Source organism: Oryzias latipes, chromosome 4 (assembly GCF_053564925.1).
Source record: "Oryzias latipes strain Hd-rR chromosome 4, Olatipes_Hd-rR_3.1".
In the NCBI taxonomy this organism is placed as follows: domain Eukaryota; kingdom Metazoa; phylum Chordata; class Actinopteri; order Beloniformes; family Adrianichthyidae; genus Oryzias; species Oryzias latipes.
This window is the reverse complement of record NC_136240.1, coordinates 25,370,164-25,387,195: the sequence shown is the minus strand read 5'-3', so window position 1 is coordinate 25,387,195 and position 17,032 is coordinate 25,370,164. Positions and strand designations below refer to the sequence as shown.

The window sequence follows — 17,032 nt, the reverse complement described above, 5'->3', positions numbered from 1 at the left end:
CATTATCAATTGTTTATGTCATGTTGATCAAAATGTATTATATAGTTCACTGTGCAATAGTCTTACTCCTTAAAACACCTAGTCATTAGTTCATCGTATAAGTCATTAACTGCAAAATGGTTGACCAAGTTGTCATAATGAGACAAACAAATTTCGCTGCATTGCAAGAGAGGATATTCGCTGTGATGTGGATGAGAATTTGTGTGAATGAGAATCATACAGGAATGACAAGAGGTGTAGGAAGACCACACCAATTCCTACTGCACTGCCTGTACTGTTGTACAGAATATTGTCCTATCTTTTTTTTCCCTTTGTGTTACTGTTTGCAGTGGGTTTTTTCTATTTTGGTATGACATGATCTGTCAACAAATTACAATATGAACAATAAAAGTGTAAATGTGAATCTTGTCCAGTCTCTTGCAATCAAACAAAAAAGGTGTAACTTACATTTTACAACAATAATTGTCATCAAAACTTTAGCCATAGTTTACATCAGAACCTCCCTCTAAAGTACACAGTTACATTGACAACATGACTAAGTAATTTGACTGTCTTGTTCGTAGACAATGACACAAGGACTTGACATTCTGATGGCACTGACATGTTAAATGACATAAAGACTTAGTTTTGAGAGATGAACTAAAGGTTTTGAGCAAGTTACAGGCTTTTGCAAGAAATCCATAGTGTTTTGCTGTATGTACAAATTGTTTTGAGAAATTTAAACACGTATTTGCAAACTTCAATCCTGATCTGAGAATTGTACTAAAGTGACTGAGAAAAACTGTAAATTGCTGAATCAAAAATAATGACTACGTTCACATCCATATGAAAGTTTCTAAAAGCTGAAAACGATGGAATCCATCTGATCTCTGTCCCCTAAGACTGCAACCCCCAAAAAATGTTGCTGTTGGTTGTGAATAGATGATGTAAAAACCATTCACTGAATATGAGAGCTGCAGACACAGCCGCTCTCAGGAACCATTTGGTGGTTTAGCAAAAATAATCAAATCCTGCCTATGGGGCATGGAGCAGAGAATTTTTATTTCAAGGGGTAAATAACCTACTATTGATTTTGCTACTCAAAATTATTTTTTAATTAAATTAATTTACTCACAATACAGAAAATAGGACTAGTTTTCTTAAAGTAAGGGTCTTTTTAATTTTAAATACAAAGTATATTAAAAAAAAACATTAGAAACAGAACAAATTGTTCCCTAACATTTCTATAATTACAGTCCGTGGTGCTTGATGCTCCAGTAATTCATAGTCTCTATGGCAGATGTGACATTTAGTTCTGGTTGCCACTGGAAACTGTGTTGTTCAAGGTAAAGTCCTGAATCAACATCAGCGCTTAATGTTTTCTTCAAGCCCTGCCATTTTCCAAGTAGGAAAGGGACATTAAAAAGGCTGTACTCAGAGATACTACAGATTGGGACAAAAACACACAAAAAAAAAACAGGACAATACTTAGGATTTACTAAATAATAATATTTATGTAGAAAAATCACATACACGATGACAAGGATAAAATCTACTTTGTTTCACAAATGTCTGTTTAGCTATTATAACCAAAATTAAAGTTGTGATTTCTAATGATTTATCTTTCCTGATTTAATGCCGGATTTCACAATGTTCTATTGACAGCAATTTTGGATGTTTTACATTATCAAAAACTGTTTTGCTGCCTTCCATAATCATAGTAATTTCAGCAAGTTGCTCTTTAAGGCATAGAGTTAAAAATCTAGAGGCAGTACTGGCCATATGATCCTGTGACTCTATGGAGAGTCACAGCCAATTATCAGATGTCTTCATAGTCCTGTTGACATTCATGCTTTAAAACTCCCTCATGTATAGCATGTATGACCATTGTTTCGGCTAAAACTGCACCAAAAAGTGTTTGTCATGCCCCTTTATAGCTAGGAAACTCTAAAATATACAATTACCCCCAAATTTTTTTAATATGTCTAGGAATACAGCTGGTAAACTTAGGGAAGAAACAATCCATTTGTACAACAATTCTATTTCTATAAATTGTAGTTGCCGATTCGATTCATAGTCGATATTTGTTCATTTTGAACAATCCGATTCACAAACCTAAAATTGATTCAGGACATCTTTAGCCAAAACCTCAACCAGTGTGACTCAGAGAACATAAATCCATTCATCGATTGAGTTTATTATTCATTACAACATATTGAGACAGCAGCAATTCTACGGTTTAAACCTTATTTTGACTTAGGCTTTACAAAAACTGTGAAATGTTTCAGCCTTGATTGACCAATGTATGGAATTCACTGCTTAGTCTAAAGAATGGGTTGCACTGTTATAACATAATCACAACTTACAATGTGAACCTGAAATAGAAAAAAAGTAGCACTACAGTCCGTATCTAACAATTGACAAAATTCTCTGCTTTTACTCCAGTAAAAAAAGTGCATTTCAAAGACAAATGAAATGATTTAAAATAATCCTTATTGACAATTGTATGATTCCCTGCTCACTCCTGTTTAAGTCTTTTATTTACTGCCTTTTTGGTTTTTATTTAGTTTATTTTGTGCCGCTGATATAAGAAGTTTGAAAAAAGTCTATTCTAGTCAATAACTAAAAAAAAACGACATATGTCAAAGACAATGTTTTCCAGTCAAGTAGCTGTGTTTGAAGACAACTGCTCCTATTTTGGTGGACATTTTGTATCCTACACAACATCACTACCCTTCGACAGAAAAGGAGCTCTATCATTCTTTTCTACCACATGTTCACAGTAATGAAAGTGTAAAATTGGTCAAAGCAGGTGTGATAAGGTCCAGGCCACATCTGTGAGCTCAGGACTTTACATAATAGCCTCTTACCTCCCATAAGGAGGAATTCCAGGCACTTTTGTGCAGTCACATAGAAAATTCAAATGAGAAAACAGCAGAGGCTGCAGCTTCCCCTGAACAGATTCTGGTTTTGGTCGGTGATCTGCCAGCACTGATTCGAATGCATGACCTGGGATGAGGTTGGCCGATGTTCACACCTCTGTGATCAAACCAGCTGTGTATAAAATCTGAGAGTAAATGAACTGAAACAGAACAACCAGCTGACTTTCAGAGTTACTGACGTTATCCTGTCATAAAAGGTCCATTGACCAAAAACCCATTTGAACAAAAAAAAGTGAACATATTAATAGAGAGAGCGAGATAGATCAATATATAGCAAGGTATATTATTATGATTGTTATTATTATTGTAAAAGAAATTTATTAGAAAGGTAGTGTTACTCTATTTGATGAGTTACAAAACATTTTGCTGTGTTTTGGGTATATTTATTTAAAGATATTAAGCCAATGTAAAAATGTTTTTTCTATGCTGCCTTCTGAACATTTCCTGGCCTGTCAAATGCCAATACATCATTTATATATACATATCACACTTTTTCTTTTCAAATATATAAAAATATTTAAAACAACAATCAGCAAATGTTACATATTGATCTAAAAAAATATGAGATGTGTAAAATATATTACGTACAAACAACTGTACAAACGAATGTTCTCCTGAGCATTCCCACCCTTTTGCAATGCTTTAACGGCAAATAATACTGTAAATATAAACATTAAAGTGAACTTTAACTGGAAGGAAAAAAACACTAAGCACAGCTGCCAGGAGATGATTAAAATGAATGTGATGAAGCACGTGGGGGCAGACAATTGACCTCAGATGACATCAATGTGGAGGAGATGGTGCCAGTGTCATTTCTGTGAGCTCATAATGGACCGACACATGAACAAGAAAAAACGGGTTTAGTACAAAGTTGCAAAATGTGTTTTCGTCTGCTTTTATTTATTACTCTTTTAAATTAAAATATGATGTTTTATTTAAAGGATTCAAATGTAATGTTTGTGCTTGGTTCCCTCCGAAGCATTGCTTCCATCCCTATCAATGCTGACCCTGCACAGCCTTCTTAGACCAACAGAAAAAATTCAAGTCTCACAATAACAGAATCATTTGAGTGGCTCACAATTGTTTTTCACCAAACAATCTTGTTGCTAGTGAAACTGAACTCCTGTAGGGAACTTGTGTTCCTTTACACTGATTCTTCAGAATAAAATTCATTTTAGTTGCTCCGATCCATCTCCCACCTTTATATTATTTTAACAAAATCCAAATCTGTCCTCTTTAGTATTTCTAAACTTCAACTGAAACAGTTCTGATCTCTCTCAGCAATCTGAAACTGTTGCAGTGGCAACAAACACACTATTCAAATTTCCAAAAGACCTGAAAACATGTCTTAAATTTACATATTGTCACAAAGACTGACTAATAAACTGGTCAGGACCTTGGAAAAAAACACCTGTGTCCATGACCTCTGACCTCTTGACCTCCGACCTTGAGTCAATGTATAACATTTAGCGTAAAAAAATTGCAAACCTCGTGTCTGAATGTTTCATTCATTTAGACACTTAAGGGCATCAAATGTTTCAGTTATTACAAAAGAATAATTTAGGGATGACTCTTTTCATCATTTTGTGTTGCTATGACAACAAATGCATCTTAGTGAAAGAGTACAATTTTAATCTACTGCAATCTTGAACAAAACATAAAAACCTGGTTGAATTTAAATTTTCTTCCTCTTAATTATAATCTGAGTTGTTGAGGTTCTTGTACCTCAGTGCCTCAGAAATTGACTTTTCATTGCGTTAGGTACCCAGAACTACTTTGAGAAATTGAATAAAGTTTAACCAGGACATGTCTGTGAGCTGGCACATTTATCAAGTTTTTCAAGCTACTTAGTTCCAGCTACATAATGTTCCAAAAATCAGGAGCATCCTGTCATGCACAGAAACCAGTCTATGCTTAAGAGACTTTGTGTGTACCACTGCAATTTCATGGCAGGCTGTCCCTGTAGGTAGTCCAAAATTGTCAAATGGTTTATATTTTTCTCATTTTTCTGTTTTGTTTTGTTTTTTATATTAAGGAAATAAATATTGATGAAAAAGCTCATATTCTAGCTCTAATATATCTTCAAGACTCAATTCTTCCATAAACTTCATTTTATTTCTGCAAGATTCCAGCTCTTCTTCAGATGACTGAGCCTAGAATTTCTACTTTCACTTTTTACTTTCTTCCAGTGGAAGACACCATTTCTATGTGTAAGGCTAGATCTAAGACTTCCCCTTCCAGAAAAGAAGTGAAGGTCTGTGGTTTTGTTTTTCATGTTTATACCCTTCCTATACTGTTTTAATCATGGTTGGGTCAACATTTTATTTGCTACTTTTGATTCTGTGATTTGATTCTTTTAGTCAATCACCTATCGTGTTCACTCAAGATTTTAGTCACTAATCTTTTTTGTTGTTTTTGTTGTTGTTGTTATTGTTGTTGAACACCCTCAGTGGTTTTTTATAAATTGCTAGATCGATGCATCAATCACCACCTCTTTTTCACTCTGTCAAGGTTTTCTTTAGTTTAGTTTAGTTCAGTTTAATTTGTGTGGTTTTGAGATTTAGTTTGACCATATTTAACAAATTGGGTTTCCCTTGACTATTTTGTTCACCAAAACCCCATTACATGGAAAAAGCTAAGGAAAAAAGTTGACTTTCTGCAAACCTTTCTCTATTTCATCTATTAACTTCCCACAAGTTAGCAGCTAAAACGTTGTTGAAACTGCAATCTTGTCTTTTTTAATAAACTCAGCACATTATTTCATTTTTATACTTATATAACATTGATTATACTTAATTATTTATATTTTTCATTTTTAATAAAGGCTTTGAAAATTTAGAACTTTTAAAAAGCCTTTTTTTTCTTCTTTTTCTCATAGTTCTACTTTTGGAAGGAAATTACATTCTGGGATAAGCAGCAGATCTGACATTGTTGATGGGGCCATGGAAAAATATGTCAAATGCTTTCTGCCAAAAACACTCAAACAATCTCTGAAACGTCAACCTTGTTTCCTCTTTATACAGAAACTGTTATCGAGCAACTAGTTCACCATTTCTCCTCAGTCTCCTGGATTTATCAGCAGCATTCTATCAATTTTATCGCCAGCATGCATCGCTTTGGTTGAATCATTAGAAACACTAGAATGTCATTCCTCTATTGGTCCATTCGCTTAAATGGACCATAACATCTATTACATTATAGGCATCAATCCTTCATCTTCGGGTTAATACCCTCCCTGGAGGCAAAAATTTCACAGATGCAAGAAAACTATCTCCACCTAATAAGCTCTACATCTGAAAACAACTGAGCACCCCACCAGATTCAATCATCCTCCGTTGCTGCATGACTTTCTTAGGCCACAACATGCAACATCTCATCGCAAATCTTTGATTTGATCTGCAACTTACCCTCCAAGCTTACTCAACACATGTGCAAAGTTTCACTCTATCAATGACGTGTTCAGATTCCGCTCAGCTGATTTAACACATTTCACCCTCAAACTGGACGACTGCCATGCCCTCCTCATGGAGTTCTCCAACAAGAGCCTCCAGAAACTAAACTTCTATAAGAAAAACTGTCATACATCTCATGAGGAGCAGAAGATAGAGCACATTGCTCATCTTTTTCCTTTATTTACTGACTTCCCGTCAGTCACTGATAGACATATTTCCCCAAAAATTTATTATGGAACCTCTCGTGTTACAAACTAATCTCTAATCTCGTGGCTCAATTTAGAGTCATTGACATCATGTTTAAGCCTTTGCATTCTGTCAGATCTAGAGATAAACCAACATTTATCAAACATATGCAAGAAGGAAGAAAGGACACGGACTCAGTTGGTACCTTTTACCGGAGAGCCACTGAGCTGGTCAACTGCCACAAATGTGGAAAATTTTTGAGGTTACACAAAAAACAACGAATGGTGTCACAAACTTTTTTTTTTTTTAAACAATTTTCTCCAATCAATTTGTCATTATCGTAAGTTCATGTATAATTAAGAATGAGTTTCCTTCATTGTAAAGCAGTTGGTCCAATGGGTGCAACCCGATAAATATAAACCATTATGTTGATGGTACCGCCTATTTACCCATTTTTTGGCGACATATCCATATAGAAGTAAACTTCAACATCTGTCCTATTTTATGCTACATCTTTTTTTTTTTTTTTACTTGTCCTGTCCAGCAGCTGGGCAAACAGATGAGAGCTGAAGGCCTCTTGTGTTGGACATATTTTATTGTAACAATAGGGGTTATGAATCTTCTGACAAATCAGAGGTATGTCTGAATAAACCCCTTTTGGAATCAAGGCCAAACTTTATTCATTTTAATCATATTTGAAAATCTTTGGTGTTGGACCGGACGGAAAATGAAAGGACGGAAGAAGAGAGAAGGATATTAGGGGGGGTGATTATAGAAGGGGGGGGGGGGGGGGGTGAAACCATGAAGCAGCATAAAGCAACAAGTTGCTGGATGGTCATACTCATTACAGTGAGGTTCAGATGTAATCCACGTCTTTAAGGCCGGGGCCTGTCCACACACACACTCAAATGTTATAAACACACCTATTGGCTCCAAAAATGTTCACATGTCAATATGTACACAATACAGATGCTGTTCACACACACATACTTATGCCTTCAAACCGACTAGTATTAAATATTTCATTCAATCACGCAAAATATTAGTGCAAAGGTGAGCTAACACCTGTGCTCAAGTGAGTGTTTATGTTCTTCTAAAATGGATGATGGAATGTAAAAAGAAGGAAGGAGAGTGCCCAGTCATCCCAACACCAAGACCCCCGCCGCAGCAGCAGCGGCAGCCAGAACCCCCCAACACCTGCAGTGGTTGAAGATAGAGTACAACCGCCCCCCGGGCAATGACATCCGCCACCCAGGCCAGGGCCAGTAGGATTGCCACGGGGGCCCCCAAAACCAGAGAGCAGGGAGGCATGGGGGGACAGAGAGTGCAGTTCCAGCCAGACCAGGGGAGCAGCCTCCCTGCCGCGCTGGGAGGGCCCAACGCAGGCCCCAGAAGAGTCCCCACAGCCCCAGACGAGCACCTCATTACCACCCAGGAGTTCTGGGCATCCCCCCATATGCTACATCTTTTTAAATAGATGTTTTGGTCACTATGGGCCACTCTTAGGCGAGTAAACTCTCCACAAGTCTGTCTGAGAGCCCCCCGTACATTAAAAACTTCATAGTAAAAATACCTCTAGTTGGGTCAAACTGAAACTACTTTAACCCAAAGAATTGGTATTGCTCTAAAAAGTAAGCCTTAAATATCCCTACATGAATAAACCAAGAATGGGGTTGATGAAATAACCGATAAGAGGATCAATAACTTACCATCATAGTTGTTTGCTGCTTGATTCTAAATGACAGAAATACATTAATATACACTGGTAATTTGGAGTTCTTAATACTGTTAATAGATGGTGATTTTTTAACAACACAGTTTGCTATCACCATATGTTTGCCTTTAGATACACATTTTGCTTTTAATTCGAAATAACTTCTTTTTAAATCGCCTCAAATGTGCAGCTTAGAGATAAAAATGTGTGATCTCGGGGCCTTGCAGCTTTTTGCATCATCTGAGTCTCATTGATATGACTGAATGATTCTCATGCACAATCCTGGGTGTGTTACAATGTTGTTGTTTTTTTTGCAGAGGCTGGCTCTGACGTCTGACATCCTTTCCTCCTCCTTCACTGTCTGTCTCATCTGCAGCCAACGCAAGACCAATAGATCACTCAGGATCTGGGAGACAAATGGAAGCTCTACATCCACAGCTGTGCAGTTACTCCCCATACATTTCATTCTTGTCGTCCCACGGATGTGTTTGTCTTATACGTCAGGCCAGCATAAACAGGATTTTACAGTTTAACAAATGTTCTAGACCAGATGTGAAGTGCTAAATTAAACAAATAAAGCATGAGTCGCCACAGTCACAGTTAAGCAGTCCCGGTACACAAACTGTTTGCACACATTCAGCAGCGTGAGTATACTCAAAGACGTCTGCTGTGTTTTCTCTTTCCCTTTTTGGCATAGTGGTTCCTATAACACCTGTTTGGCCTTGAGTCTTGAGTGAGGATGCATGAAGCGGATGCAGGACTCATTCATCACCCAGGTCTGAATGAGGCAGCTGAGCACTGAGCACTATATATATATATATATATATATATATATATATATATATATATGTGTGTGTGTGTGTGTGTGTGTGTGTGTGTGTGTGTGTGTGTGTGTGTGTGTTTATCAAACTAGAGGGATCACAAAGATGTTGGAGTACACCCACACTCACTGCTTTTTTTCTTCATCTAAATATTTATGAGCATGAGGTGCTGACAGAACGGACAGAGGAGAGTAGATGATGGGGTGGCTCCGGTTGAGGGGTTTTCAGTTCTGTGTGAAGCAGAGAAGAGCAGCAGTTGTGATTCAGTGACACGGGATGCGTGCAAGGTCATACACCTCACCCCAAGGACCTGAATTTCAGCAAATATCAATCCATGACAATTGAGATTAATTGATTTTTGGCGGTAAATGAGAACTTAATTGATTTTAATTCAAATTTAAACGTAAATGAATGTAAAGCCTCAAAGTTGATATAATTTCTAACGTTTACTCATGTATCTATTACTATAGGGGTGACAACAGAGCAGGGCGCAGCCGCTGATGGATAGGCGGCTCCTCACTGACAGGATCCTGCACGTTTTTGTTTCCCTCCCTGACACTCACGCCCCTCCGTGCAACACGGTTCGAGATGAAGCTTTTTTCATTCATGCACTCTTTCAAAATCTTACCATTTCCCTCAAATCCTCCAAGAAAAATTCCGGTTCTGCGGCAGTGTGCGCGAAATTCCCCGAGGGTTCCGTCCGGCTCAATTTCCGGCTGATATAAACTGTTTCTTTTTCCTGATAAATGAAAGAAAGCAGCAGAATCAATGAGGATGCTGAGGGAGACGTGCGTCCTGCGTGAGGAAGAGTTGAGCTGCGATGGCTCGCCGTCCTGCAGATGCCTGATCGTTTCGCCCTCCACACAAGAATGCGCAGCGCATTTCAACTAAGCCCCCCTCTCCCGCTGGCTCCCTTTCTCTCATCGACACTCATGCGCGCTGACAATGCGCACAGGCAGGCACAAATCCAATCTAGCCTGATAGATGGAAGGGTAAATAATCCAGATTCAACGTGGAACGGTGGGGTGTGAGGTCCTGGGACCACCATCTTAATCAAACTTGAGTGGCCGGCTGGTCCCTTTGGTTCTGATGGAGTACTGACCTTTAGTAAAAGAACTTTCTCTGGTCCAGTCTCTCAACAGGATTGAGGCTGACTTAATGATGTTTTTTTTTTCTATAAATACCTTTAAAAACTCACAAACTTTGAGGCTTTTGCTAAAAATGAATAAATCAATAAGAGGATGATCAGAAAATCATGAAAAACATTCAAACATGACGAATTTTCCTTCTTTGGAAGCTGTTTTTGATCTGTTGACTCACATGTAGTACAACACCAGGGCCAAAAGGTGTTCTTTAACGTACAAAACCTTTTTCTTCAGAGGGCCTGGCTGATTGCAACTAAAACAGTAGATTTGATGAAGTTCTATTGGTGCTTTACTCAAGGAATGAACATGTTTCATACCCCTGTCCACTAGTCTGTTGATGGAACTGTTGACAACAGCAGGTTTGTTAGTCCGTGTTTGTTAGTGCAAGTAGAGCAGACAGACACAGGTGCAGAACCAATGTCAAATAATGTTTTTAAAAAATTATATCATAGCACACAAACGAAAAAATACCAGTTCTGCAAAAACAGAGCCCCTGGAAATGAGTTTAAAATTCTTAAAGTTTGAAAACTTTAATAAGAATGTTTTTTTTCCAATGGGTAAAAACATTCTAGAGACCCTAGACACGTTTTATTAAACTAGGATTAGTGAAAAACTTAATTGAAAAGATTATTTTTCCTGCAAGACAGAAAATAAGACTTTTTTTCTTGAAACAAAAGGCTGTCCACTTTTTTAAAATTGAGTTTTTACAGTGTGGAGCATATGTGGGACCAATATAACCACATCGGGACCAATTTAGCCAGGACAGCTAATACACTATTGATCCCAATAGCAAAATTATCTTAGTTTAAGAAAATACTGTATGTCTCATTGACTAGATTTTTTTTCTTAAAATAAGAATTCTTGGTCCCCCCCTTTTTTTTGTTGAAAAACTTTTTGAAGAACTTGAAGAACCTTTGACCTATTTCTAGCAGGCCTGTTATTGCAGAGCTACACAAAGCACACCAGACAAAATGCACCTAGCACCATGGAAAAAGACAATTTTAGGAAAAAGAAAACTTAACCTCTTTGCATTGTATGTTGCTTATTTGTAAAGAACCATTTAAACACTGAATAATTTTTTTTGTAATACTTGGAAATCAATTTGGGGCATGAATGGGTTAAGTCCTTCAGTGTTTGCAGCAGAAGCTTCCTTATTGTCAGAAGTCAGTTGCTGAAAGTGTTATCACATCTGGTGTGACATCATCGGAGCAAGTGACTTGAAGATGTTTAGCAAACTGATTAAGGGCTGATCCAAGTTCTGCTTTTTAATCCTTTTATTGTGTTTGGGTCAAAATTGAATCGTTTTAACAAAAACATCACTTTTGACCAAAACACAATATAAGCTTAAGCTGAAAACTATTATGAAATATCTTGAGAATCTCCCTAATGACAAAACAACAGCAGAACGCCTTCAGTAAGAGGCTTCTTCAATCTGCTGCAACGCTGAACACTTATAATAATAGATTGGATTTATCTGCGCTTTTCAAGTCACTCAAAGTGCTTACATTGTGTCCATTATTCATTCACTGCTCATTCATACTTGGTGATGGTAAGTTACTGTTGTAGCCACAGCTGCCCTGGGGCAGACTGTCAGGCTGCCAGTTCGCGCCTATGGCCACTCTGACCATCACCGGGACATTCATACCCATTCACACAGCAGTGGAGCCACACTGGAGGCAAGGAGGGTGAAGTGTCTTGCCCAAGGACACAACGACAGTTGGCTGGGGGGAGCAGGGATCAAACCGCCGACCCTTCGATCATTGAACGACGCGCTCAACCGCCTGAGCCACTGCCGCCCTCAGGGATACCCTTATCCCCACACAAACCAATTCTGTGGTAATGGCATTTAAACAAAATCAATGTTTGAAATGTCTTTAGGAATGATTTACAGTTGGATAAAGTCTTTCTGGCCAACATTCTTGTTTTTATTTGTACACGTCGTTTTATGAATTTAGTGGTTCCACCATTTTTATAAATGGTGCTGCACCCCCTTTTTGAAGCATTAAAGACTCGCTGCTTCTGCATTTTGGTCTGAATGCTTCTCAAATCATTGGGGCTAATTTGTGGATCAGATTTCTATATTAATGCATCACAGGTGCTTCGTTACGGTAGTTTACAGAAATGCAATCAAACTGTATCTTTAGGTAAACTCTCCTGACCAATAGATGGCGCTCAGACCTGGAAACAGATCCAAATGCTCTGCCTATGTCATATAGCACAACTTTGTGGCTGCATCTGGGCCTTAACGTCTTTTAAAATTAAAAGGTTTTGGTTTTTGCACTTGGAATCACAATCATGAGAACTAAATAATACAGAATGCGTAATGCATACCAATGCATGTCAACATTTAGGGCAGTATTTTGCCATGTGGTTTTGGCCATAAATCCCAACAACTGTAAAATTACTATTGACTGTATGTTTGAAAAAGAGATTAATGCAACCAATTTCTAAACTCTGTTTTCCAACTTTTTTTGATTCTCAACACTCTTTTGATGTAAAACCTTTTAATCATAGTTGTAGGAAAGAACAAGTAAAGAAAAGAGTTTGAAACATCTAAGTTTACAATGGGAATGATCCATCGACGTCAATTGCCCCGTCACCAGTTGTGTCCAAATTCCTTTACTACTCACCACTTAATGCATGATTAGTGTCCAGATCTACAATTCCAAAATCCAGTGTCGTCTCTGAGAAAACTAGTGTGCATCGATGCTCACTAGACTGGTAAATATAGACCACAACGCATTGCATTTGAATGATTTTTCACGTGAAAAAAAATATATTTACATTTATTTTTCATAAACCACACAAGTTTTTATCATCAGAATATAATAGGTTCGTAAATAGTCATCATAAAATGTTCATACTAACTAGGATTTTACCTTGTAATATCTGTGATGTCATGTTTGGCCTTTAAAAATAAGTCATGAGTGTGTTATCCAAGTTCCTTTTAAAATCCACTTGATATTCTTGCACTATGTAGTTTTCTAGTAGAGTAGGCAGGAAATTCAAATCAACACAAAACAAGATTCTATAAGCTCTTCCCATCCCTGTCTTTATGAACACGTGGATTTTGTGGACTTTATTTGGCAGAAATCGTATCCCTGATAAAACCATTGCAACCCCACCTCATTGCGCTGTTTTACAACCGCACTACATCCAACAATCCATCAATGAAATGTTATTATAATAAACATAGAGGGCTTTGTGAAGCTATTAAGCAAAATAGATTTGTAAATTTGCAGATTATAGCAAACAGAGGTCTGCACAGTCACAACATCAGAGATTTGTGTCTGTTCATCCCTTCTGGTGATGTCCCAGATGGCCAATGAGGGTTTCAGCTGGGTCTCCAAGGAACTACACCTCCATTAACCTTACTTAATCCTGGTGTTGGTTTGGAATTTCCACTTTTCAGTCAACATACACTTTAGATCAGAGAGCTGTCAGGAAGCTCATATTTTTAGTAGCTGGTGCGTGGGCGAGACTCGCAATTGATGTACAACCAAGAATAAATGTTGGAATACTAAGAAACGAAAACCTGTCAAAGCTGTAGGAGCAAAATGACGCCCCCTTGCCCTTCTGTTAGAGGTTAGGATATTTTGAGAGATTTCCGGCTGGCTTGTAGAAGTATGAGCTGGATTATTTCCTGAATTTGCACTGCAGCAGAAAAGGCAGGGCAAGGTCTGATGTGTTTGATGCATCTTTTCGTTTTCCACTGGAATCCTGCAGAGAACTCCGGACCAAACTCCCCTGAAAATGCAGCATCTGTGTTTTTCCCTCTTTTTTTTCCATCCAAGCTGAAATCTGTGAATTTCAATCTCCTCTTACTCTTCATCCTGCTGTCATCCAACCCTCCCACACAGAATGCAGCAGTGACTCAAGCACCTCAAGTCTGCCTTTATCTTCCAACCCGCAGATGCTAAACAGAAACAATCCTGGCTCACTTTTTCTCATGGAACCCATAGGGATCAGAATATTTTGTCGTGAATAGCGGCGCAATTTCAGGCCGCTTCTCTGAAACAATCAGTGTTCCTCTTGATGTAATGACGTCATTCCTAATTGATCATTTTTTTGAAGTCTGAGTGGGGAATAATATGCTCCTGCATAGTGTTGCCATGGAAACTGGCCCATTTCAGCGCAAGGGGGGATGTGGAGAGCTGGAGGCTCCGGGGTAAATTGGGATGCTGGGGTGGAAACAGGGCTTCACTGGGTGTTATGATGCATCAGTGTGAAGCAAAAACTCTGCGTCGTCTTCACTTTTTCCAGGTATGGAGACAAAAAGAAAGAAAGAAAGTTCTCCACCAAAGACTAGAACAGAGATAGACTCAGATCGGTCTCCGGATTTTCACTCACATGAATCAATCTATGGGTCAAACACATCCATGGGAAAAATCACTTAAAAAAACAACCAAGTAATTGTTTTGTTTAAGCTTGTGAAGACTGTTTTGGAAGTGTGTGCGTTGTGTAAACCTGTAAAAAAAAAAAGGCTCTGTTTGTGTATTCATTTTATTTATTTATTTATTTTACATTTTGTTTGTTTTAAACAATATGACTAAAGTTAAATTTATCTTTAATTATTAATTTGTCCTTCTTGAATTTTTTCAAACGGTTGGCATTTCTGTGAATGAAAAGGGACACTATCCATAAGTCACTACCAAATCCAACTGATTAGGTAATCAAAGTTTAACTGCTTGAACTTTCAATGTACGTTATTTGTGTGTACTAAACGGTTGTAGAAATTTGCGTAGCTTCGCATGAAGTGGATACTCAAAGGTAACATAAGAACATTCAGCAGTGCTTTGACTAAGCTACTTTTCAATTTTAACCTGCTGCCAAACGATTATGATTTTTTTTAATAACAATTTTGTGACTCAGAGCTAAAAAATGTTGTTTTGGTTGTGAAAAAAAACATTTACATGCTATTTTTACAAAGACAGCAGTAAAACATGTGAATGGAGTTTTCAGAGAAATAAGCTTTTAATGCCTTTATTTTACATCAAAAAAATTAGCTGATACTGGCGAGTCAGCCACTCTCACATGCGGCTGAAGTTCAGTGGATTTCTGCTGGTGCATCAAGTGCAGGCTGGCCAAAACCAACGCCAACCAGCTGGTATACCACTGCCCCTAATACCTCCATACCATTGTTTTGCCACCAAATCATCCTGAAACCTCTATGGAAAGGAACTCTTTTTGTCTTTGGACCATTCCCCAAATTTAAATGGCAAATTTATTATAGGTATTCAAAGGATTTATACAACAAGTAACTTATCTATAAAGAAATCATACATTTTGATATGAATCTTAACTTTCCACTAATTTTACGTTAATTGCTTTTGACATGCAGAAAGATCAGCTACACTGCAGAGCCTGGAATCCTGCCCAGAAAGCAGTATGAAGAAACACCTCACAAGGTGTTATGTCTTAATGGCTCACAGAAGAGATGAACGTATGAATCCTGCCTTCCACACTGTTAAGCGTATGATGGGCAATGCTGCATTCCCAGGGAAAGGAGCAGACCCGTATGTCCTCTGTGAACGTACAGGAATGTAAACACAATGCATCTCCCTCACTGGGAGCAGGTTCTCCTAATCAGGCCGAAGCAATAACGGCAATTGAGATCACTATGGCAACAGAGTTTCTACTTGAATGCCAGGCAGGGAAGAAACTGGAGAAAAACAAAGAGAATGAGAAAAAGATTCTGAGGCCGCTCATAACGCAGCATGATTTATGAAGCTGTGGGAAAGAATGGCGACATTTCCTTAAACAATGAAAGGATCAGGACCGTCCTTCTCCATTTCCAGTTAAACACATGCACTGTGATCCTCATATAGTCCTTCAATAATGGCATGAATTAAAGCCAGTGACTCTTGAGGATTTATTTCCAGACAGCAGTTTTTTTAACTGTTTTGGAAATGCCCCAAATACCACAGCTTACCACTGCATTCCTGTTTGTTTATTCCAAAAACTAGATCCCTGCTTATTTTGTAGAATATTGTTGAGGTTGGTATCCTCACCTAAAGGCAAACCTGGTTATGTGGGCGCCAGGGCTCCCTCTAAGTTTTGTTCCTTTAAAATCCCACTCATCTTTTGATCTATTTTCCAAGCATTCCCAATTGTCTTTTAAGTATGATTTTGTGACATTCTTACAATTGTGTTGTTTTCTAGGACATCGTTTCTGCAGAGCAGCAGTTGTTCATTCGAAATTTCCCTCTGAGTTGTGTGTGGGACATTAGAGTGGAAAAACCCCTTCGCCCCTTCCTGTCATCCATAAGGGAGAGCTTTTTACACGCTGCCCAGCCAGCTTACGGCCCTTCACAACCCCAACCAAACATTGTGCAACAAAAATGGTGTGCAATATTGGAACTATGCAGCCATACAGTTCTAAACCAGATATACAATTTTAAGCTTAATTTTCTTCATATGTGTCCTTTATCATCAGAAAAATGCTACAAGAACATGTAAAAAGCACAGTTTTCATCAGAGTGGGTCTTTGAGGATTTTGTTTCATTTTCCAGTTTGTCTGGTGGAATCTGTGTCAGTTTTTTTTTAAATACTGACTCTTTTGTCGGCACACACCTGCCCACCTCTGCCTTAGTAAGTTAACCATAGACAGTCATCATCATTTTCGTGACTGTCACTGGCCTTTTGTTCAGAACCGAGGTCCTTCTTCTTTCTGTTTTGGTTCAGCTCCCTTTACACTGAGATTTTTCTGATGGACAATGAACAAGAAAGCCGGAGGAAAGTTATTGATTTTACTGAATGTTGAAGTCTGAAGAAGCAGGCTATGAATCCTGGT

The 17,032-nt window shown here is 38.1% G+C and overlaps 1 protein-coding gene across 2 annotated transcripts in view; it reads right to left on the bottom strand.

The window, feature by feature from the left end:
* Positions 1-9,998, bottom strand: part of adcyap1r1b (adenylate cyclase activating polypeptide 1b (pituitary) receptor type I) — a 33,900-nt gene extending 23,902 nt beyond the window's left edge. The window contains exon 1 of one of the 2 annotated variants that reach the window (XM_004068130.5): positions 9,723-9,998. The gene's annotated coding sequence lies outside the window, so the exon portion shown is untranslated. The remainder of the gene's footprint in view (positions 1-9,722) is intronic. The other variant, XM_011474272.4, reaches the window with a different exon arrangement.
* Between the last annotated feature and the right edge of the window lie 7,034 nt (positions 9,999-17,032).